Source organism: Mobula birostris, chromosome 21, assembly GCF_030028105.1.
Source record: "Mobula birostris isolate sMobBir1 chromosome 21, sMobBir1.hap1, whole genome shotgun sequence".
NCBI classification, from domain to species: Eukaryota; Metazoa; Chordata; class Chondrichthyes; order Myliobatiformes; family Myliobatidae; genus Mobula; species Mobula birostris.
Window position 1 is genome coordinate 47,110,092 of NC_092390.1, and position 22,965 is coordinate 47,133,056.

At 40.7% G+C, this 22,965-nt stretch overlaps 1 protein-coding gene across 2 annotated transcripts in view; it reads right to left on the minus strand.

Moving 5' to 3' along the window:
- The window catches only part of ptprea (protein tyrosine phosphatase receptor type Ea), a 302,508-nt gene that overhangs the window by 120,075 nt on the left and 159,468 nt on the right, over positions 1-22,965 (minus strand). The window contains exon 1 of one of the 2 annotated variants that reach the window (XM_072239404.1): positions 4,918-5,030. The exons of the other annotated variant lie outside the window; for it this stretch is intronic. The gene's annotated coding sequence lies outside the window, so the exon portion shown is untranslated. Of the gene's footprint in view, positions 1-4,917; positions 5,031-22,965 lie in introns of those variants that run through there. 2 annotated transcript variants of the gene reach the window in all.

Here is a 22,965-nt window from a genome sequence, read left to right on the forward strand (position 1 = left end):
GGAATTTGGCAACTTGCCTTGATTCATGTGAGCTCCAACATTTGGGGAAAACTGAGACTTTTCAAAGACTTTTTTGAAGACTTTACTTAAGTCCTTAATTATTAGTATCAATCCGAACAGTCTTCCTAGACTGGAAACACAAAAATTGAATCCCCTGTTCTAAAGCTCAAACTCACATCTCTCACTTACTTGTCACCCAGTCCATTCTGATATAAACATTGAGCCGATTAAGTCATACTCTGGAAGATGGGACACTCAGTCAACATCAAGCCCAGAGGAGAAAGCTGCAAGGAGTGTAGACTTCAGGATGATTGGAAGCAGGTGTGTGGGCAGAGGGAGTTTGTGTTTAGGACAGAGGAAACTAGGGAACACACAAACGAAAAGAAACAGGAGCAGAAGGAAGTAATTTGTCCTCCACACCTGCTCTGCCATTCAACAAGCTCTTGGCTCTTCTTCCACATCAATACCATTTTCCTGCTCTATCCTCATACCTCTTCATCTCACAAATACCTAGAAATTCAGGGAAGCAGAGGATTCTGTTACACCTTCCAAGCCACTTAAAATCATGGCTGAGCCTGTGTTCTCTGCATCACCAGTAATGGGTGACAGCTTCCAACGCAAAGTATCCTCTCCATCTCGGACATGCTCTCTCCTCATTACCACCATCAGGAAGGAGGTATAGGAGCCTGAAGATGCACACCCAGTGTTTCAGGAACAGCTTCTTCCCTTCTGACATCACATGTCTGAATGGTCCACGAATCCATGAACACAGCTAGATTATTCCTTTGTAAAATTTATTTGTTTAATCTATGTTGTAACATAGTAATTCCTTTATGTCTTGCACCGTACTGGTGTCTCAGAACAACAAATTTCACAACATATATCAGCGATAATAAAGATGAGTCTGATTCTGGCAGTCAATCTTGGTGACTGAGCTTGATGGAAATTCAGCAGTGACACAAACTCTAGGCAAACATTCTCAGGTAAGTCAGTTGATTGAAGATATTTACAAGTTCTCACTAAAAGAAAACACCAAACTACTGATGAAAATCCCACAACACAGGTAGTTATGGAAGTAACAGCTGGCAGGGAATGGTGTACATGCGACCAGAGATAGAACTACCATCATTAGCCAATCCGAGCATCATCCCTCATAACCTTCTCCTAAAAGCCAGATGACAATCCTGTTTCAATGTGAAATGTAGAAGAAGGTATCAGGTGATCATAAAAATGAAGTGCCACCCCTATTACTTGCTAAGGAACCAGAAGCAAAATACGTTCTCAGCAAATAAACTGGTGCAAAGAAAAACATCTTCCACAACTGGTTGTTCATTCATTATGTGCCATGTCATATGATGTTGGTGATCATGGTCTTTCTATAACCATGACTGTCCTTGGCAAATTCTTCTACAGAATTGGTTTGCCATTGCCTTCTTCTGGGCGTTGTCTTTACAAGACATGTGACCCCAGCCATAATAAATACTCTTCAGAGATCATCTGCCTGGAGTCAGTAGTCACATAACCAGGGTTTGTGATATGGACCAGCTGCTTACACAACCATCCACCACCTGCTCCCATGGCTTCATGTGACCCTGATTCCGGGGGGGGGGGGGGTGGGGGGGAGGTGTTGCTAAGCAGGCGCTACCTCTTGCCCAAGGGTGACTTGTAGGCTAGCAGACGGAAAGAATGCCTTACACTTCCTTTGGTAGAGCCGCATCTCCACCCCGCAACCCCAATAAATATCTGATCACAGAGTAATAAAGGAAAGGTACATCACAACTGGAGTTTCTCCGCTTAGCAGACGATTTCTCTCCACGCCTCTCTGACGTAGAGGGGAACCACGTACGAGGCAAGTTACAGCAGTGGTTTGCCATTGTCCTCTGCTGGGTGAGTTTCCAAAGAGATCACCAGCTCATAACCCAGCATGGATGGAAAGCATGCAGGGGAGCCGGCTGGATTCGAACTCGGGACATTTCGTCCCGAAGTCTGGCACTGATGCAACTACGCCACCAGCCGGGTCATACAGCAGGGATTTCAGCCCTCTGAAAACATGCTGGCTACTTACACTGTCCCATCTTATTCACTTTGAATTCCCTTCACTTCCCCCACCCAAGATTTCATCACACACCCACACTCTAATGGCAAAATAATCTATTAACTTGCATGTTTTGGGGGTCCAGGAGGAAATGGATCTGGCAGAGGAAATCCACGTGGTCACAGAATGAAAATTCAAACTCGGCACACATTGCACTGAAGTTCAAGGTGGAACCTGGGTTGGAGGAGCTAGGAGGCAGCGATCTACTAGTTGTGCCCGTGAGTGTGTCTTTGTCATGTCTGGATATTCCTAAAGTCTTGAGTGGTTAACCCATCTTAGCCTTCCTCATGAAAACTCCAGCTAGCACATTGGAAGCTAGTCTTCAGTCAACTCAAGTCACTCCATGTGATATCGAGGGACAGCTGAGTGTATATGATCTTGCAGAGACGAGAAGCTCAGACAACATCAAGGTCACCATGCTGAAAGCCTACTTCTAGCCAAGTCTCACCTCTGGACAAGTTGTTCCAAAACATCTGCAAAATTGTTCAGATGTATCCAGATCACAAAAAAGGCCACAGTAATTCCAGCCAGTCAGTAAGCCAACTCTCAGTCATTCACAAAGTGATGGAAATTGTTGTCAGCAGTATTACCAAGTACCAACATTTCACCAATCAGCTTCTCAACAATGCACATCTTGGATTTTAACAGAACCACTCATCTCCAAGAAGTGGCAAACCACTTCTGCAGAAAAAAATTCCAAGTACAGTCATGGTCATGAATAGACTATGATTGCCCACGTCATACAACACGGCACACAATGATAATGATGGTGACTCATCTCCAGATCTCATTACAGTCTTGATCCAGACATGAACAATAGAGTTGATTTCTGGAAAGGAAGTGAAAGATGCTGCCTTTGACTTCAATCCAGTCAAGTTTAGCTTCAAGTATAGATTCTGGGGTCAAAGCCAGAGGCTGGTGAGCCTGAAGGCCAAGGATCAGAAATTAAACCTCCAATGTCTGTGAGTCTGAGTCCACAGTGTGGAGCTGGTAGCCCTGAGGTGGCCTGTCCTGGGACTGGAGGCCATTTTGTGTGTGCGTGTGGGTGGAAAGATTTGTTTTATTATTGTTGCTTGTAGATTAGCTGTGTATTGTTGTGCTGAACATTGTGGGCATGCTATGTTAATGCTGCAGTATATTGCAGGCTGCCCCCCAAATGCAAATGATGCATTTCCCTGTATATCATTAACAAAATCTAATTTTAAGAAGTAGCATCAGTAAAGTTGAAGACAATGAATATCTCTACCCACTGTATATAATATAGCACAAAAAAGATGATAGCAGCTGTTGAAGACTAATTCTCTCAACCCAAGGATATTGCTGCAAAAGTTCTTATGTCTACCCATGCACATCAATTTCATCAGTACTTCCTCTTCATTTTAAAATTAAAAGAAAGATATTCATTGGTGATTCAGAAATGTATGGCATCACTTATTGGCATGATTTATTGTTTAACCCTTGAACTAAGTGACTTGTAAGGTCACTGCAGTTGGGCAATTAAGACTCAGCAGCCCACCAATTTTGTTGAGTATCTGTTCCCTCATGATCGGTGCAACATCATGTTGTCACAAGGAGTATTGCAACAACTCAATTTTCGACAGTATTTCTCAACCCATAATCTCATGAGCTGCAGAGACAGATTGGGGCAGAGCCATGTTCTCCTCCAACTGGCACATCACATTCACTCGGGCATGCATATTCATACTGTTATTTTCACATATCTAAATGTTGGAACTTTGCACCAGCAGCAACATGGTATACCACCACCAATGGAATGCAGTTTGCCACCACAAGGGCAAACGCAAATAGCCAAATACTGTTGGCCAATGAATAAACAATTAAGTAAATGTCAATATGAACAGCAGCAGATGATTTGCTTATGGATAAAAATGATTCTTTCTACTGAAGTTCATCATTTCTATCTTATTAGATTAAAATCTTTTTAACGTTCTTTGAATTAAAAAAAAATAAAGATTAGCTTTATTTGTCAGATGAACATCAAAACATTAAAAAAAACAAATACAGGTAAATGCGTCACTTGCATCAACAACTAACACAGTCCGAGGTTGACCGCAAGTGCCACTTTGCACCCAGTACAAACATAGCATGCCCACAACTTGCTAACCCTAACCCGTATATCTTTGGAATGTGGGAGGAAACTGGAGCACCCAGAGGGAACATACATGGTCAAACTCCTTACAGAGAGGAGCAGGAAATGAACCTGTTTCCCTTGTACTGTAAAGCGCTAAACTAACCGTTATGCTTCCATGCCACCATGTTATTGAAAATAGAGATAACCCTCAGTTTTAACGAAGTACCTGAAATGAACTATTCAACAAACACTGACAGTTCTGCTATTGTGATTAATTAGGAATCGTCACGATTTTGCACCACTGTTACTGAGATGTCATAACCAGAATAAACAATTCTAATTGAGTATTGAACATTTTTACAGCAAGTCTTGTCATAGTACTGCACAATTAGAAAACCTTGCTCAAGATAGCTGTTCTCCGCAAGCAAAAATAGCCAAAGAAAATTCTCAGCTTTCGTTCTGTAATTACATATTTAGTCTCACTGCAGATGTTTAACTTCCAATAAAATAAGTTTGTTTGAAACCCTACTGAGAAAAATGTCCCTTATAAATTCACAAGATACTCCAAATCTGTACAGGTCATGTGGGCAAGTAAAAGGTTTACAGGAAAAAAAAATCACAAATTCTTGATCTCTTAATTATATTTTTAAACAATTCCAAAACAGCAACAACACTCATTTGAATACTTCAAAATATTATTTCAAATTAAAACAGTACAGCTTGTACTTACCGCAGTAAATGCACAGAACAAAGGAGAACAGCATATCACGGAATGAAAACCAAACTAGGATCTTTCGTGGTCAAGACTAATTGTTAATGGATTGTTCTCAGAAAGCAAACACAAGCAGAGTTGACTATCTTCCTGCTGCTCTGTTATTTCATGCATAGCTCCTTAAATGTTGCCACTGTTGACTGAGCATATTGGTCAGTGGGCTGCCTTCATGATTCATTTAGCCACTGCTCATTAGATAATACACAGGCTCGTCTACATAGGTACATACATGGAAGTTAAATTGAAATAAATAAATTTGAACTGGCAATTGAATCCTGTGTAGACAGTGGACTAAAATGAAAAGCTTTGCCATTCAAATGCCTCTCGCATTGAACTTAACACTAGGACTGTCGGATTATACTGCAAACATCTATGCTGCTGTGCTGTTTATAATTGCTGTCACTTCCCTTCAGGCTTCCCTCAGTTCAAAACTGTTTAAAAAAAACACCAACTTGAGGGCATGTTAAGCCCATATTTCCATTATTTGCTTCTACCTAAACAACCCACATCTGCGATATATTTAAAAATGTGAATCAGAGGATGAATCATAAAAATATTTGAGTAATAAACAATAATAAATAGGAATCACAGTCGTGATCAATGAGATCCACAGGAAGACACTGGACATCAATAGATTTGGTCTTCAGACACTAATTAGGCAAAGCAGGTCTGAAATCTGTGTTGTCCACTGACCTCACTGTGTGCTTCAGGCAAAACTGAATCAGCCTTAAAGGGATTGTGGTGGATTGATCATTAAAAAAAGACCCAAACACTTTGTAATTTGTGGAGTTGGAAAAAGCAGAAGTGCTTTTCCTGAATTCATAAAAAAAAAGTGGGCCGTTGCTTTTACCCTTTCAATTGTCAGATAACTTATCTAAAGTTTGCTGATACTCAGTGGTTGCCTACTCCAGCTCCTCATTTGACTGATCACAAGGATACCACTGCCGGTGGAACTAGTGGTTGCAAGTTCAACTGCAACATCTAAGATTAGTTTGTAAAGGAACATGGATGAGAGGGGTATGGACGGTTATGGTCCAGGTGTGGATAAATGAGACCAAGTAGAAAAATAGATTGGCCTGGATTAGATAAGCAGAAAGGCCCATATCTATGCTGTGGTGCTCTATGACTTGAAAACCCTGATTCATCTCTTTACCCACACTAGAAAGCTTTCTGATTTTATAGCTCCAGCATATCCCCATCACTTTCAATGATTATAATTAGTACTCAAGCTCACTTCTCCATCCTTACCAGATATACACAGTGCTTGAACTCATTCTGCCAAGCACCTTCTGCCACCCCTCACTGCAAATAAGCCTGAGCTCAACTCTAGAGTGCTCACTTGTTTTCAAATATTCCACAAGTGCAATATAATCAAATGACCCTTCATGAAAAGCATTTTGATTTGAACTTCTGTCTGCACAGGATAAAGCATCCTTCCCACTGGGAATTAGTTTGTCTATTAGTGAGGAAGAAATCATTTCCTTTCAGACAGTCAGCATTGCTATTCATTGTGATTATGACTGATGCATCATTATGCCATTTTCCAGTATTATCCCATTTTCCAGCATTATCCCAATATCCCATGATTTTGCTAATGACCAAAAATCCTCATGATCGCTGTCCTGACTGAATGCAATGCCTCCACGGACTTGTGTTGTAGACAATTCCAAAGGTTCACCACCCCCTGAGTGACAGTAATTCTCCTCATCTTGGTCCTAAATAGTCTATCCCTTACTTTCAAAACATGCCGCCCTGTCCTAGAATCATCATTCAGGAGAGACATCCTACCTACCAAACCCTTTAAAAACTTGATTTGGTTGATGAAAACCTCCTCTCATTCTTCTAAATTTTGTTCAGTCTACTCAATCTGTCATCGGACATCAAACCTGCTATTCCAACATCCTTTGCAGGTACATAATACTCAAGCACTCTCTCACCAAGGGCATGTGCTGTGCAATTACCAAAATACTTCTTTATTTCAAAACTCAAGCCCTTATATAATAAGGACTTATATATCTTCAATGCTCTTAATCACATGTTGCACCTGACTATTGGCCTAGATTGACTTGTGTACAAGCAAACCTAGATCACTACCCTTTTACCATTTAACAAATACATTGCTTTTCTGTTACGTGCAATGAAATGGAAAATTTCACATCTTTTCCCACATTATATTGCATCTGCTAAGTTCTTGCTTGTTCACTTAGCCCATACATATCATCTTGAAGGTTTTTTTAATATCTTTCTCCTTAGTCAATATCCCATTGAGTTTAGTGTTTACAGCAAACTTGGAAATATCCAATTTGTCCCCTCAGCCCAAATCATTGATACAGTCTGTGAAAAACTGGGCCCAAGCATTGATGCTGTGGAATCGCACTATTCTCAGCTTGCCAAACTGAGAATGATCTGTTTAGACCATAAGGTCATACGACACAGGAGCATAATTAGGCCACTCAGCCCATCAAGTTTATACCTACTCTTTGTTTTCTGTCTGATAACCTATTGTTAATTCACATCAATAAATTATCCCTAATTCCACATGTTCTGACCTTGACCAAAGTCATGTGCAGTATCCTGTCCAATACACCTCATGTACAAGTTCCCCCTCATCTCTTTTGCTCGTCATATTTTCAAAGAACTCTAGCAGATGAGGCAAAAAATGATTTCCCTTTCATTCATCTTTTATCAGGTAATTTCTTAACTTTCATGACATATTTCAGCATTTTCCTATCACCGTTTTCTGTTTTATTTTTAACTCATACAGTCTCATTTGCTACACTCCAATCCACTGGAAAAATTCCAGAATCTATAGGATCTCTGTCAAAACTCTGGGATGTAGATTTCAGGTGCTTTGGATCTATTAACTTTCATTCTCTCCAACTTTGAGTTCTTTAGTTTGTCAATATATTTTTTTTTAGATTATGAGGACACACAGTCCTCTTTTATTGTCATTTAGTAATGCATGCAACTTTGAGTTCTTTAGTTTGCCAACTTAAATTCCTCTACTCTTTCTAGACTCTTTATTCTCTAATATCTCTGGTAGGTTTAATTTTCAAATACAGCAAGCAATTAGGAAGACAAAAGCTAAGCAAGAAGAATTGAGTATAAAATGGTTTGTTTCAGTTATTTAATATTTCTATTGTGACGCAATCCAAGTCTGTTTAATGACAATTCCTATGCATAACACACATCCGGAAAAACATCAGTGATATGATTCTCATCCTCATACCCAAGTGCTTTCATGACCATTGTTCATGTATCCTTGCAGTTTCTTAAAGCAACGTAGCCTTCTAAGAGGGCTGATTACCTTCCCTACCACCCATCCTATAATACCCCCCAATTCTACTTTATTAAACATATCTGACTTTTTTTGCCTTTCCAATATGTTTTTACTTGAAGTTGTCCTAGTCCTTTGAAATACAGTGGATTCCAGTTAATTGGGCCATCAGTTAATTGGGGTAGCCACTTACAGTACTTGGGACAACAAAAACTAACCAGGGAAATAGCTGGGACTCCCCTTGTTTGTTTTGGATACTATGCCACTTAATTGGGATACAAGACTGTTATTGAATAGTTTTGAACTAACGTCAGTCACGTGCAATAGTACAGCTGTTAGACATGAAACCGTGCTTAAATCAAACAGTTTTAAAATGATATCAGTTGCATGTGTTCGTGATCAAAAAGCAGTGATATTTGTCACTGATAGTTGGTGTAAAATAAGCAGCAAGATAACTCAGAGCTGCTTTGCTCATTGGGGTTTCAATCATTCAGTCTGAAGGAACTCAGCATGCCAGGCAGCATCTATGGATAAAAGTAAACAAGTGACCCTTCAGGCCGAGACCCTTCATTGGGACAAATTGTTTGGTCATGATGAAGGGTCTTGGCCTGAAATGACAACTGTTTGCTCTTTTCCATTGACCTGGCTGCTGAGAAACTACAAATAATTTGAAAGTATCGACAATCATCTTGAATGTTACAATGAAAACGAAGATTTGGATGATGAAATTGTCAAAAGCATTGTACGAAGGCAGTTCATTATCTACACTTTATGTCTGCACTGAATTTGTCAATTTACAGTCAACCAAACGAGCATGGCAGTGTAGACTGGATGAATTCCATAGTCGATAACTATTGGAAATCATTATATAGTTTTATAGTACAGAAATAGTATTGGTAATGTTTTAATTTGTTCCATATTTCATTTAAATATGTAATTTGTTACTTAGTTAAGCAGTAATTTGTTTTCTTTTCTATCTTTTTAACTATTTCCATTGGACTTTGGATAATTGGGCCAAATGTACTGGTCCTGATGTGTCCCATTTCACCAGAATCCACTGTACTATACGAAAGATGTGGAAACCATAGAAAGGGCGCAGAGGAGATTTACAAGGATGTTGCCTGGACTAGGAGCATGCCTTATGAGAATGGGTTGAGTGAACTCGGCCTTTTTTCCTTGAAGCGACGGAGGATGAGAGGTGACCTGATAGAGGTGTATAAGATGATGAGGGGCACTGGTCGTGTGGATAGTCAGAGGCTTTTTCCCAGGGCTGAAATGACTAACACGAGAGGTCACAGTTTTAAGGTGCTTGGAAGTAGGTACAGAGGAAATGTCAAGGGGAAGTTTTTTTACACAGAGAGTGGTGAGTGCATGGAAAGCAATGCCAGCGGCAGTGGTGGAGGTGGATACGACAGGGTCTTTTAAGAGACTCCTGGACAGGTACATGGAGCTCAGAAAAATAGGGGCTATTGGTAACCCTAGGTAATTTCTAAGGAAAGGACATATTCGGCACAGCTTTGTGGGCCAAAGGGCCTGTATTGTACTGTAGGTTTTCTATGTTTCTAAAATATTGCCTGTAATGAAGATCTGAGATTAAAGTAATATGGATTATAAGAATAAACATTTGTGCAAATTGAAGGTTCGGTTATTTATGAATGGTGCTACTTAGATCACTAATAAAATGGAAATGTGATTTCTGTTTAGAACTGGAATGTTTCTCTTCTTCTGGGAGGCTGACTACTTCACAAGCAAAAACTGTATCATCTTCTCACCAATATTTTCCCCAAGTCACCTTTACTCTAATTGGGGAAAGGTTTTTCCCAAAAGAATTCCACACATTCTTGACCAGGACTCTCTTGAGTTAAGCCATTTCCCCATGATATCAGCCTCCTGAATTTTTAGAAACGTGTGGAAACTTGAGGAATAACAGAGCAGAGAACTTGAATGGTTCTTGGATCTCCCAGTCTCGAAACCATAGCATTTGTTTGCACATGGCAGACATCATACTGGGAAGATACTAAAAGAACCTTCATAAAGTAAAATGGTTGGGTAGACAGTCTTAATGCTCTGAAATCTACATGGTACTCCAAAAATGCATTGACATTTGTTAAAATATTGACAATGAAAGTAATTTGTATACTTGTTTTGATATCAAGGAAAGCTTACAAATGATATTGAATTACAACTTATATAAAGTTTATGAGAAGAAAGGAAAGTTTTTGTTTGAAATTTAGGAAAAGTAGTCCTACTTTTAATAAGTGGAACAAGCAGAAAACAGAGAAGGCTACTAATTATAAATACTGTTGGGAATGCCATGTGCTCCAAATGTGATTTTAAATAGTTTTGAAAAATGGGCTACATATTGTAGGTAAAAATAAATGGAAGTCCTGAAGCATTAACCTTTTCATTGGAAGGTTCTGCTTATTGAAACTGGCAGTGGGTTCAGGGGTGTCTGCTAAGGTACCTAGAGACATAATTGCTCCAGTAACCCAGGGGCTCTTGTTAATGACCGTAATTTCTGCTATATGAAGCTAGGTAAATGGGAGAAAGAAAATAAAAACAACATTTTACATTACAGTCTCTACACTAATGAAGGTTGCAATGGCATTACCTATTAATTATAACTGTGCCTGTTTACCAATGTAAAACGACCCTATAGATAAGGCATGGGAGAGAGACAAGACTAATACCTTTAATATGAACAACAATTTACATAGCATCACAAACACAATAATTATCTCAAGTGCCTTCAGACAACATCCGCTGCCAAACCATATATGAAAATATTGAAACTGGTAATCAAAAACATGGGTGGCGGGGTGGAGATTCCTCTCTACCAAAGGATGTGTAAGGCACACCTTCCTTCCACAAGCCTGCAAGTCACTCTTTGGCAAGGTGTAGCACCTCCTTAGCCTCCTGATCGGGGTCACCTGAAGCCACAAGAGCAGGTGGTGGATGGTTGTATGAGCAGCTGGTGCATACCACTTACTATGCAACCACTGGCACCAGGCAGACAATCTCTGAAGAGTATTAATAATGACTAGGGTCACCCATCTTGTAAGGACACTGCCCAAAAGAAAGATTGGATAAGCACTTCTGTAAAAAAATTTGCCAAGGACAGTCATGGTCATAGGAATCTTCTCACCCTAGAAGTTCTGGGAGCCTAGAATTCATGGTCTGGAGTGCCAGTGGAGGATGAGGATGACACTAATAAGGCATGTAATAAGGGAAATGTTATGATAGTCATGGGGGATTTCAATATGTAGGTAAATTTGGAAAATCTGATTGGTGTTGGATTCCAAGAGAGGGAATTTGTAGAATGCCTACAAAATGGCACTTTAGAGCAGCTTGTGGTTGATCCCACTAAGGGAAAGGCAATCCTGTATTGGATGTTGTATAGTGAACCAGATTTGATTACTCCAAATGGAAAGTGTTCCATGCCTTGTAAATAATGGAAGGCTTTAAGAACCACCAACTGTAGAACATCCAGTGAAAATTATGAAAAAAAATTACAGTTGGTCACTATCGATGACTGAGATCAAAGAATGCTCCTGCCTCTTTTTGCAAACATTTTAACTCATTAGTTTGACACCAGACTGACTACAGATTATTATGCAAAATGACAGCTTAACAAAATGATGCTACAATGTATCAGAAGTCAGCATTGCAGATATTTGTTTTCAATACACTGGTTTAATTTTAAACAAAACTAAACAATACAAGCTTAATTATTGCTAAGAAAACGGCACCCATTCTGCTCATACTGTGGCATCCTGCTGAAATGTCCAACTGATTACTCTGGCTGGCCCCACCAATGTAATTTAGATCACATTCCTGATATGACTCAAATTGGCAGACACTATAAACCTCTCTGTTAAAGACGGAACTATTTTGTTGTCTTCTGGTACAGATGACTCCAGATAAAAATGCAGATCTGATAAGCATCCTACAGAGTTCCAATGTAATCGTATCGCAGCCCAGAAAAATAGCAGTGCAATTCTCTCCTGGAGTATAATCCTGAAGTATTGATATTTTCCAGTTTCAGAATATAGTGCAACATTTATCATCTGGCCCTCGCTCTATAACACTTCCACATCCAAGGTCAAATGGTGTAATAATAAAGAGAGCTTAATTTATATTTGGTAGACACATGGGAGAAATGCAATTATTGTAAAAACAGAAATGCTTGATACAAAGAAAAGATGAATTGTATTCAGCATTTAGATTTTTTTGTTTGTTACTTCAGCAAATATCTAAGTGGAACAGACTTTCCTGTCTTTTGGTTATAAAATTATTGTGTAAAACGTCGGCTTTTATTTACTTGTTCATAGTACGCCAATATTATTGGCTCAACCAATATTTAGTCCCATGTGCACCCGTGGTGAGTGTCTTCAGCAGATAGGGAAAAATTGGCTCTGCTGTTGAGATGCTGGAACCTGGATAAGGATGGCAGATTTACTTCCCTGAAGGATATCAGACCAGTTATATTTTCATAACAATATGCTCCTATTGATGTTAGCTCTCTAATGTGCTTAAGTAATATATTTTATTTTAATTTCCCCAACTGTGATGCTGGGATTCAATTCATTTTGCCAGTATAATAGTCTAGGAGTCTGGTTACTAGTCTATTAACTTAATCACAAATTATGGTGTAGAGGACTTGCAGCCTCCAGTTTAATAATGCAGCCCTCACTCATCATACTTCAGGGCAAAGGTCAAGGCATATCTGCGGTCTACCTTGGAGGTAGGGAAGTTAAAGTTCAGTATTTTTCCTCTATTACTTTTCTTCTCTGATATCTTCTCCCATTTCAGGTGATTGTTTCGATCGGGGAGGTGGCAGACCGGGAAGAGAATGGGATTAAAGTCTGCATGTACTGTAGGTTGATGGACCAAATGTTACTTTCCTTGTCTTTAGATCTGTGTTTTACTGCATACTACTCTTGCTGGAAGCTGAAAGAACTGCAAAGAGTCCGAATAGCATGCCAGGAATACACAGAACAACTTTTTTGACAAGACTGCTTCCGTTGAGAGGTGAAGTCTGTTGCTTGTGGAAGATAGATAATCTCAGGGTAGTCACTAACTAGTACAGTGTTCTTCACGTCAGTTAAAATGACTACAGTTCTAAATTACCTGGACTCTCAAGTTGTCCACTAGGGAGTATTCCAGCCAATTCAGTAGTATTCTCCTCATTATTTATTTATTGAGATACAGTGTGGAACAGGCTCTTCCAGGCCTTCCAGCCGCGCTGCCCTGCGATCCCCTGATTTAATCCTAGCCCAATCACAGGACAATTTACAATGGCCAATCAACCTACCTACCAGTCTTTGCACTGTGTGAGGAAACCGGAGTACCGGGAGGAAACCCTCATGTCCATGGGGAGAGTGTACAAACTCCTGATAGGCAGCGGTGGGAAATGAACCCAGTCTGCTGGAAGAGCAAAGCATTGTGCTGACCACTATGCTATCATGCTGCCTATCATCAGAAGCCATTAGTAACAAAATGAACGAACAAAGTGATATTGCTACGCTAAGTTACTTAGATGACCTAAAAATCAACTCCAGGACAGGTTAACATAAGTAATACATCAATTAGATTATAAAGACACGCAGTCCCCTTTTATTGTCATTTAGTAATGCATGCATTAAGAAATGATACAATATTTCCTCCGGTGTGATATCACAAAACACAAGACAGACCAAGACTGAAAAAACTAACAAAACCACATAATTATAGCATATAGTTACAACAGTGCAACAATACCATAACTTGATGAAGAACAGTCCATGAGCACAGTAAAAAGTTCAAAGTCTCTCAAATGTCCCACATCTCACGCAGACGGGAGAAGGAAGAAAAACTCTCCCTGCCATGCCCGACCACAGTCCGACTCTGAGTCGTCCGAAAACTTCGAGCCTCCGATCAGCTTTCCGACACCGAGTACCGAGCACCATCTCTATCCGAACGATTCGACCTCAATCTCGGTCGCCAACAGCAGGCAAAGCCGGGGATTTTGAAGCCTTCCCTCCGGAAGATTCTCAATCGCGCAGTAACAACAGCAGCGAACCAGCGTTTCAGAAATTTCTCCAGATGTTCCTTTGTGCTTTCACGTCTGTCTCCATCAAATCAGAATTGTCCACGGCCCCTATTTAATGGATACAATATGATTTTCACCGGAGGGCTGCGCACGTGCAGCGCGCTGCTATCTCTCCTCCCGGTTCATCAGAAGACACCACTGCTATAGAATCATGATTAGGTGGGTCAGGACTAGGCTTCGTGCACAGGGATAGGTTGAGGGGGATGTCAGTAATTATCTGGGCAAGGTTGGTAGTAGTATAGGAGTATAATTTGGTTGATGTAAAATAATGGTAATTGGAGGAGAATTGTTGGTCAAGTGCAGCTGGCCTGTGAGCTGTCAGATCAATGATCAGGAAAAATGACGAGTTGATATCAGTAAGGAGAGGAAGAGGTAGTGGTTGGATTGGGCCGGGTGCTGGGGTGTGGCTATAAATCACCCTGAAACAGACTTCTGCAGTAATTGCACAAGTGGCGCCTGTGGTTTCTGCAGACCCAGGTGACTTCTTCCAGTTCATCCATGAAACAGCTTCTTCTTCTTCTTCTCCTCCCATGTCAACCAAGGTGGTTGTGGTTCTGTCGGAGTCTCTGATCTACCGTTCAAACTACAGTTCTCTGTAATGTGCAGCTTGGAAGATGTGCGCGTTCGAGGAGGGGCCTGGAAGACATGCACCTTTGTGGAGTGGTCCTATAGATGGCTCAAATCCTTGCCGATTTCACTGAACGTCGACAACTCCTCTATAGAGATCGTTAAGAGCACAACATTTCTTGGTGTTCACCTGGCGGAGAATCTCACCTGGTCCCTCAACACCAGCTCCATAGCAAAGAAAGCCCAGCAGCATCTCTACTTTCTGTGAAGGCTGAGAAAAGTCCATCTCCCACCCCCGATCCTCATCACATTCTATACAGGTTGTACTGAGAGCATCCCGAGCAGTTGTATCACTGCCTGGTTTGGAAATTGTACCATCTCGGATTGCAAGACCCTGCAGCGGATAGTGAGGTCAGCTGAGAAGATCATCGGGGTCTCTCTTCCCGCCATCACAGACATTTACACCGCACACTGCATCTGCAAAGCAAACAGCATTATGAAGGACCCCACGCACCCCTCATATAAACTCTTCTCCCTCCTGCCATCTGGAAAAAGGCATCAAAGCATTCAGGCTCTCACGAACAGACTATGTAATAGTTTCTTCCCCCAAGCCATCAGACTCCTCAATACCCAGAGCCTGGCTTGACACCAACCTACTGCCCTCTACCGTGCCTATTGTCTTGTTTATTATTTATTATTATTCATTGTAGTGCCTGCACTGTTTTGTGCACTTTATGCAGTCCTGTATAGGTCTGTAGTCTAGAGTAGTTTTTGTGTTTTTCCTTACGTAGTTCAGTGTAGTTTTTGTATTGGTTCATGTAGCACCATGGTCCTGGAAAATATTGTCTCATTTTTACTACGTTCTGCACCAGCAGTTATGGTTGAAATGACAATAAAAGTGACTTGACCTGACTTGACTGATTTCACAAGTGTCGTGGGAGACTGAAACATTGAGACAGCAGGCAATGTCTACTGCTGTCAGAAGAAGGCCTCTGTACTCGAGGACCCTCCATCAGGAAAGAGCCTGTTGGTCCCCAAGCTGGGAGTCTTGGAGAAATGACGCAGGGGATCGTAACATTGGAACAGCTGGTTGCTGGTCTCTGCTCACGTTGTTGCAGGAGAGCGACCTCTGTCTAGCCCGATGGAGAGAGACAGAGCCTGTCTGAGATACCAGAGTGCTGGGCTGTGGACTGTAGCTTTTGATGGATTCCAGATCAAGGTGTCTTTGAAGGCTTTAGGGTTTGCATGGTGGAGGGGGTGGGGGTTGGTGCCTCTGCTGGTGCAAGTGGGGGGAGTGTGGGGGAGGTCGATGCTTCTGCTGCTGCTTGTGAATGGGAGAGTGGAGGGGGGCTTTAGAGGTTCTGATGTTTCTATCATTCATTTTCTGGGGTTTCTTGTTTCGTGGATGTCTGCGAAGAGTAAGAATTTCAGGTTGCATACTATACACATTCTCTGATATTAAATTGAACTGTTTGATGTGGAACATGGATGCCACAGTACGTGCCCTGCCTCCTCCATGCATTAGCACATTAGATACAAGGACAAGGAAAGAAACAAAGAGATGGCACTGTGGTTCTCAGGAAGTCCCCGATTATCTGTCACATTTTATACATCACAGACATCAAATCCGAGGCAACGACATCCAGCTTTTAAGCAGCCGTTGTTTCTCTACATCTCTGGCTTGTAAAATTACATTACTAGGTCACAGACCAAGAGAACAGCAAAATTTTCAATGTTCAGACTGTAAGGCAAGTGTTAGGATAACTTACTGATAGTGGGATACACCATGGTGTGTACTGCATGCTGTATAATAAAGGTTTCACTTTGATAGATGCTGCGGAGCTGGGCAGTGAAACCTGGCAGAGGACACCTCTTGCCTTGAAGCAATAGCAGTAGGAAATCTGGAGCAACAGTGAAGGCTGATCTGTGAGGCTTTAATTGCCAATGATTTTAGCTCAGAAATATACGTGTTCCTGGATAGTTTGGACGTGAAGCTAGCAATTACATGGAGACAATGATACAAATCACTTCCTCCTGCACTGAAATTCCAATGATTAAGCACTCTGCTCCACAGAGCACCCGATTAGTATCTCCCACGCAATACAAAATATCTGTTCTTTGTATCACCATTAATTAACATGACAATGAATAAAAGGATTTATCTTTTTTTAAAACATTATTTCTGTACTAATGCCTATTTCTGTAGTCGTGTGGATTTTTGAGATGCTTTGCAGTGGTGTCCTCTTGTGAATCATAAAATGCCACTGATATAACCGCTCGTAAACCACACTAAATGTGCATCTTCAGTAGAAGCTGCAACTGCACGAGCCACAAATCTGAAAGAAGCCTCCTCAGATCCGGATGGCCTTAAGATATTGGGCAACAAAGCCCTGAATGAGCTATTTTAATCCTATAGAAAGAATAACAACGGCACTGGAATGACATGATTGAAACAGAGAGACAACAGGCATCAACCATTTGAACACAGGCAATGGATAGGGTTGCACCAGTGGGACATGTTTTATTATTTTCATGCCGATCTTGCAGAAGCAAGAGATAAAGGAATGAGTTGACAGATAAGTACACCAGTGCAAGCGCAACCACTACAAACAACAGAAGCAGCATGGTAGCATTGTGGTTACCACAATGATTTACAGTATCAGCAACCCTGGTTCAATACCTGCCACTGTCTGCAGGGAGCTTGTACGTTCTCCCCATGACTGTGTGGGTTTCCTCTGGGTGCTCTGGTTTCCTCCCACAGCCCAAAAATGTACTGGATGGTAGGTTCATTGGCCATTGTAAATTGCCCCCTGATTAGGCTAAGGTTAAATCAGGGGTTACTGGGTGGTACGGCCCAAAGCTTTGGAAGAGCCTATTCTGTGCCATATCTCAAAAATGAAACAAAATAAAAGCATAATAACAACAGAAAATGGTGGAAAACTCAGCTGGTCAAGCAGCATCTGAGAAAGAGAAAAAATAACCCTACAGAAGATTCTCTATAGGAAGGGACTTGAAAAAAAGGCATCACAGCTGAGCCTGACTATAATTTAGCACTCACGCTTGCATATTCCTACAAATCTTGTTTAAATATTTTAAGACACAAAAATCCTGGCAGATTTTCCTCCTCCTAACTCGTGTACTTTCTGGCTACTACTCCAGCGTTACTTCCCAAGGTTTGACATCAGCTAACATAGGCCTGTCGCTGCGTGGTTCATCTATTCAGATGACACTTATTCAAATGACACTTAATAAATCTATGGAGTCACCAAGGATACCTATTATACTCACTCCTACTGTAACACAAGCCACTTATCTTCAACTGAAGTATTTGTGAACCTTTTTTACTTCCAAATTCCTGATTGTTAAATTCCTGATACAGTTAAACTGTTTCAGTTAACACTACGCTTCCCTTCAGCTGTCATGCTCCCTGAGGACTGTCACCGGTACCTGGTAAAATATGCATTTAAAAGCCAAGCACCTAAATCCAGCTTTTAGAGTGTGTTAAATCCATCCACAAGTAATATTTTATCTTTAATTCACTTGCATGAATTGTTCTATTCTGTAATTTCACCAGTCAATACCTGTTTCAATTACTTAAGTGAATAATGAACTATGTTCTACTCCAGGTGAAATAATAGAACTACCAATTATAACCTTGCAGCTCTGACATAAGGGACTAACTGGCATACGGTTGCCAAGGTAACATCGGTGTAACTGGCTGTTGTATAGTGACAGTGAGAACAGTGTGTATTATTTGTAGGCGACTTACAGGACATTGCACACGTTCTGAATAAAAATGCAAATTGGGAGTCGTGCTTTGAATAACAAACTGAATTGTGGAGTCATTTACGAATCTTAATTATAGTGTGAAACAGAAGCTTATATAGTGTCAATTCTTGGTGCATATTGTCCACAAGACCATTCCTGATTTCAGCCCTTTGGCTGATCATCTTTTAAATATTGGCCACAAATTTGTAACTAAGATTTTCGTAGTCTTTGTGTTTTGTCCCATTAGTCCTTGGCAGCAGAAAATAGTGTATCATTTGCAAAGTCTCATTTAGTGCCCAGTTTTAAGACCTATCCTGGACCTGGCTTCACGTGAGTAAAGTTCGAAGTTCAAATCGCAAATTAAATTTATTACCTAAGTACATATATGTCACTATATGCAACCTTGAGATTCATCTTGTTTTGGGCACACTCACAAGAAAATGGTTATGATTACAGAATAATAACCATAAGAGTTAATGAAAGACTGCCATATTAGGGCATTCAACCAGAGAGCAGAAGACAACCGACTGTGCAAATACAAAAGCAGAAATAATAATAATAAATAAGCAGTAAATATTGATAAAGGAGATGAAGAGTCCTTGGGGAGTGTGGGAACATTTCAATGATGGTGCAAGTGAAGTTATCTCCTTTGTTCAACAGCCTGATGGTTGTGGGGTAATAACTGTTCCTAAACCTGGTGACATGTGTCCTGAAGTTCCTGTACCTTCTTTCTGATGGCAAGCATGACCTGGGTGGTGGGGCTCCCGGATGCTGGGTGCTGCTTTCCTGCGATAGTGTTGCATGGAGATGTGCTCAACGGTTAGGAGGGCTTTACTAGATGGACTGGGCCATATCCGCTACTCTTGGCAGGATTTTCCATTCAAGGGCATTGGTACTTCCAAACTTGACTGTGATATTTCACAATATAATTCCACGATACAATCACAAATTTGGTCTATAAAGCTTTACAATTATTTTGCTGCTCATTTTCTCTCCTACTTACCCCAAGGGCACTAACTCTTTCAGGGAAAGGGTGTCATGGTGGTACCATGTATAACGGTAGCAAGATCATCTGAGTTCAAAGGTTCAAATGTTCATTTATTATCAAAGTATCAAATTCATTACACAATTCTGAAATTCTTTTTCTCCAGGTAGCCACGAAACCAGGAAAGAAAAGAACAGCAGCATCATTGGTCAAACCCCCCTCCCCAAATCCCCTCTCGCCGGACAAAAAAAACGGAACAGGCTCAATGAACACCACCACCCCCCATCTCCCTTCCCCACACCAAAAAAGGGAAGGATCAGATAAAAAACACAAAGTATAAAAAACTATAAGACTGAAGAATGTCCATAGTCCAAGTCTATATTCGTATCCTTATCCAAAACGCAGAAAACCTGGGTAATGTTTTCTGGTGTTTTCATCAACATATAGGACTCACATTGTATAATCGGTATAGGGTGGTTTTGGAAAATGGTCTTATTTTCTTTTCTGTGCATCCTAAAGAAGAGTAGCGGGACCAAAGGAAGGGGATTAGGGTAGTCATCCATGTTATTTGGTTGGGCAACCCTAACCTATTAAGATTTAATCCTAGGGCTGAATGCCAAAGGGTAATATATTAGCATGGACTGGTGGTGTCTGAATGCAGCAGAAGGCTGGAGAAGGTAGCTGGCTGACATGATCATGAGGTTGGTGGCATATCTCGGGGGGGGGAAGGTCAGAGGTCAGGATCAGAAGCAACAGCAGTGGAGTGAAGGCATAGAATCCATTACCCTTGCCAAAGTTCACTCTGAACTCTTGACCTAGTGTTCTACTGTGCTGGTTACCAAAAACTGATGAATCCAATATTGAGTTCCAAAGGAATATCTATTAACTTGACTGAACCCAAATCAAACATATTTCCAACCGACTATAAACACCCTCTTTGTTTTCTCCACCTCTCTCCTGTCTGCATGTTAAGGCATATACAGTATTTCCTGTCTCCTTGCTTCAAAAAAAGACCGTCAGCCTCAAACACTGTTTCTTTCTCCACGGGTACAGCCTCATCTGTTAAGTATTTCAAGGATGCTTTCATTTATTTTTTTAATTAAGGATATAGCACAGTAACTGGCCTTTCTGCCCACTTACAGCAGTGTGACCCACTAATCTACTAGCTGGTACATCTTTGGAAGGTGGGAGGAAACTTGGAGCACCCAGAGGAAACTCACATGTTCTCCTATATGGTGATTCATCACCTCTTTTGATTTGGCCTACGACAGTGGCGTCTTCAGTAAACATGGAGCTGTGCTTAGCCACACAATCAAAAGTGTAACGTGAGTAGAGCAGGGGGCTAAGCATATAGCCCTGTGGTGCACATGAGCTGATGGAGATCGAGGAGGAGATATTGTTGCCAATCTGAAATGACTGGGGATTGTAAGTGAGGAAATTGAGGATCCGGTTGCTCAAGAAGGTATTGAGGCCAAGGTCTTGAAGCTTATTGATTAGTTTTGAGGGAATAAGTACCTGTTGCAAAAAAATTAGGCAAACCTAGAAAAATCCTCCATAAAAATAAAAAGGATCTACAAAAGTGAGATTGTGAAATATTTTCTGCTTCAAGGAATGAAGAGCAGGGGGAGGGTGGAAACAACACTCACAACACACTGGTGGAAAGTGGATTCACTTACTTCCACTAAAGGAATGATTTTTCAGTTAATTCCTTATCGGCACTCATTGGATCAATTTTGCAAGGAGGAAGTTCTGTCAAGAGCTTGTCATAAGATATGCTGTACAAGATATCATGTGAAATATGTCTCCTGGTACATGTCAGTGCAGTGCAGGTAAAGTGAAAATCAGTAGCGCGAGCATGCTATGAGTCAGGAGCCTGAGGATTACATTTTTCCCCCTCTTTAGCCAATGATACAGCGACATCCTTCTGCTTTTGAATTAAAATATGGTCTGTCAGAAGTTGCCCTCAATTCTAAGGTTTACATCTGTCTTTGTGAGCACACAATGCAGATATTAGTTTGAACATCCAGTTACTTTACTCTGTTTGTGAGGGAGGGGGTTGGTGTGCAGCAACAGGACAATGTCAACCCCTCCACAATAATATTTAAACATACTAAGGTTATGCATGTCCCTACAATGTGCACACTTAGTGAGGCAGTCAAATTCACATTTATGCACTAATTTCAGATTTTAATACATAGATACATTGTTTTATACTTTATTCAAAAGAGTACAGATCAGCATCTACTCCAAGAGTGTAATGAATTCATTGACAGTAACAAACCTTGGCATGATATCAAAGGTTTCTTAAGATTGTGACAACGAAAATCTTAAATAAGATGTAAAACCAAAGTAAACATTTCTAGAGTGCAAAACATAATTATATTGGAAATGAGTTTCCAGAATTGCTTCCAGTCAGAATCCAGATTGCAAACCCTTAAAAAATTGAGTACATTTATCAGAAGTAAACTTTCATGGGTATAGTAAAATGTGACTGGGTCTCATAGGATTGCATAAGCTAGGATACAAAATCTAGGACACACCCTCAGAATTGATGGGCGTCCTTTTAGAAAGGACGGAATTTCTTTAGCCAGGGTGTGATGCCTCTGTGGAATTCTCTGCCATTGGCAGCTGTGGCAACCAAGTTTTATGTATACTTAAGGCAGAAGTTGATTGATTCTTGATTGGTCAGGACATGAAGGGATACAGGAGAAGGCAGGAGATTGGGGCTGAGAGGAAAATTGAATCAGCCATGATGAAATGGCGGAGAGAAAATGACAGGCTAAATGGCCTAATTCTGCTCCTATATTTTATAATCTTATGGTCTAATAGTTGTTAGTTGAGTTAAAAAGCTTTACAAAATGGCTGTTAATCTGCTCCATGCTTCTTCTACTCAATGAATAGTGAGGTTTTTGCCTTAACTGTCTAGGTTTCAAATGGATTCCTTAAGATCAATTATTAAGCTAGCTAACCCTGCTACAAGGCAAACTGTACAGTGTGTCATGATACTGAGATGTGTTGACGCTGCTTTAGAGAGACTGAGAGTCATAAGGTCATATAGGCTAGAAATAAGGACTTTCAGTCTGACTGGTCCATGCCAACCAAGATTACCATCTACTCAGATTGAGCCCATCTCCTTCTAAACATTTCCTATCCATCATCTATCCAAATTCTTTTGAAATGTTGCAAATGTGCCTGCCTCTACAACATTGGAGTATTTACCTTAATTACTTAGGTTTTTAATGGGCTCTTCTGAGTTTCTAGTTTTGTGGCTGCCTGTAAGGAGATGAATCTCAAGGTTGTATAATGTGTACTTTGATA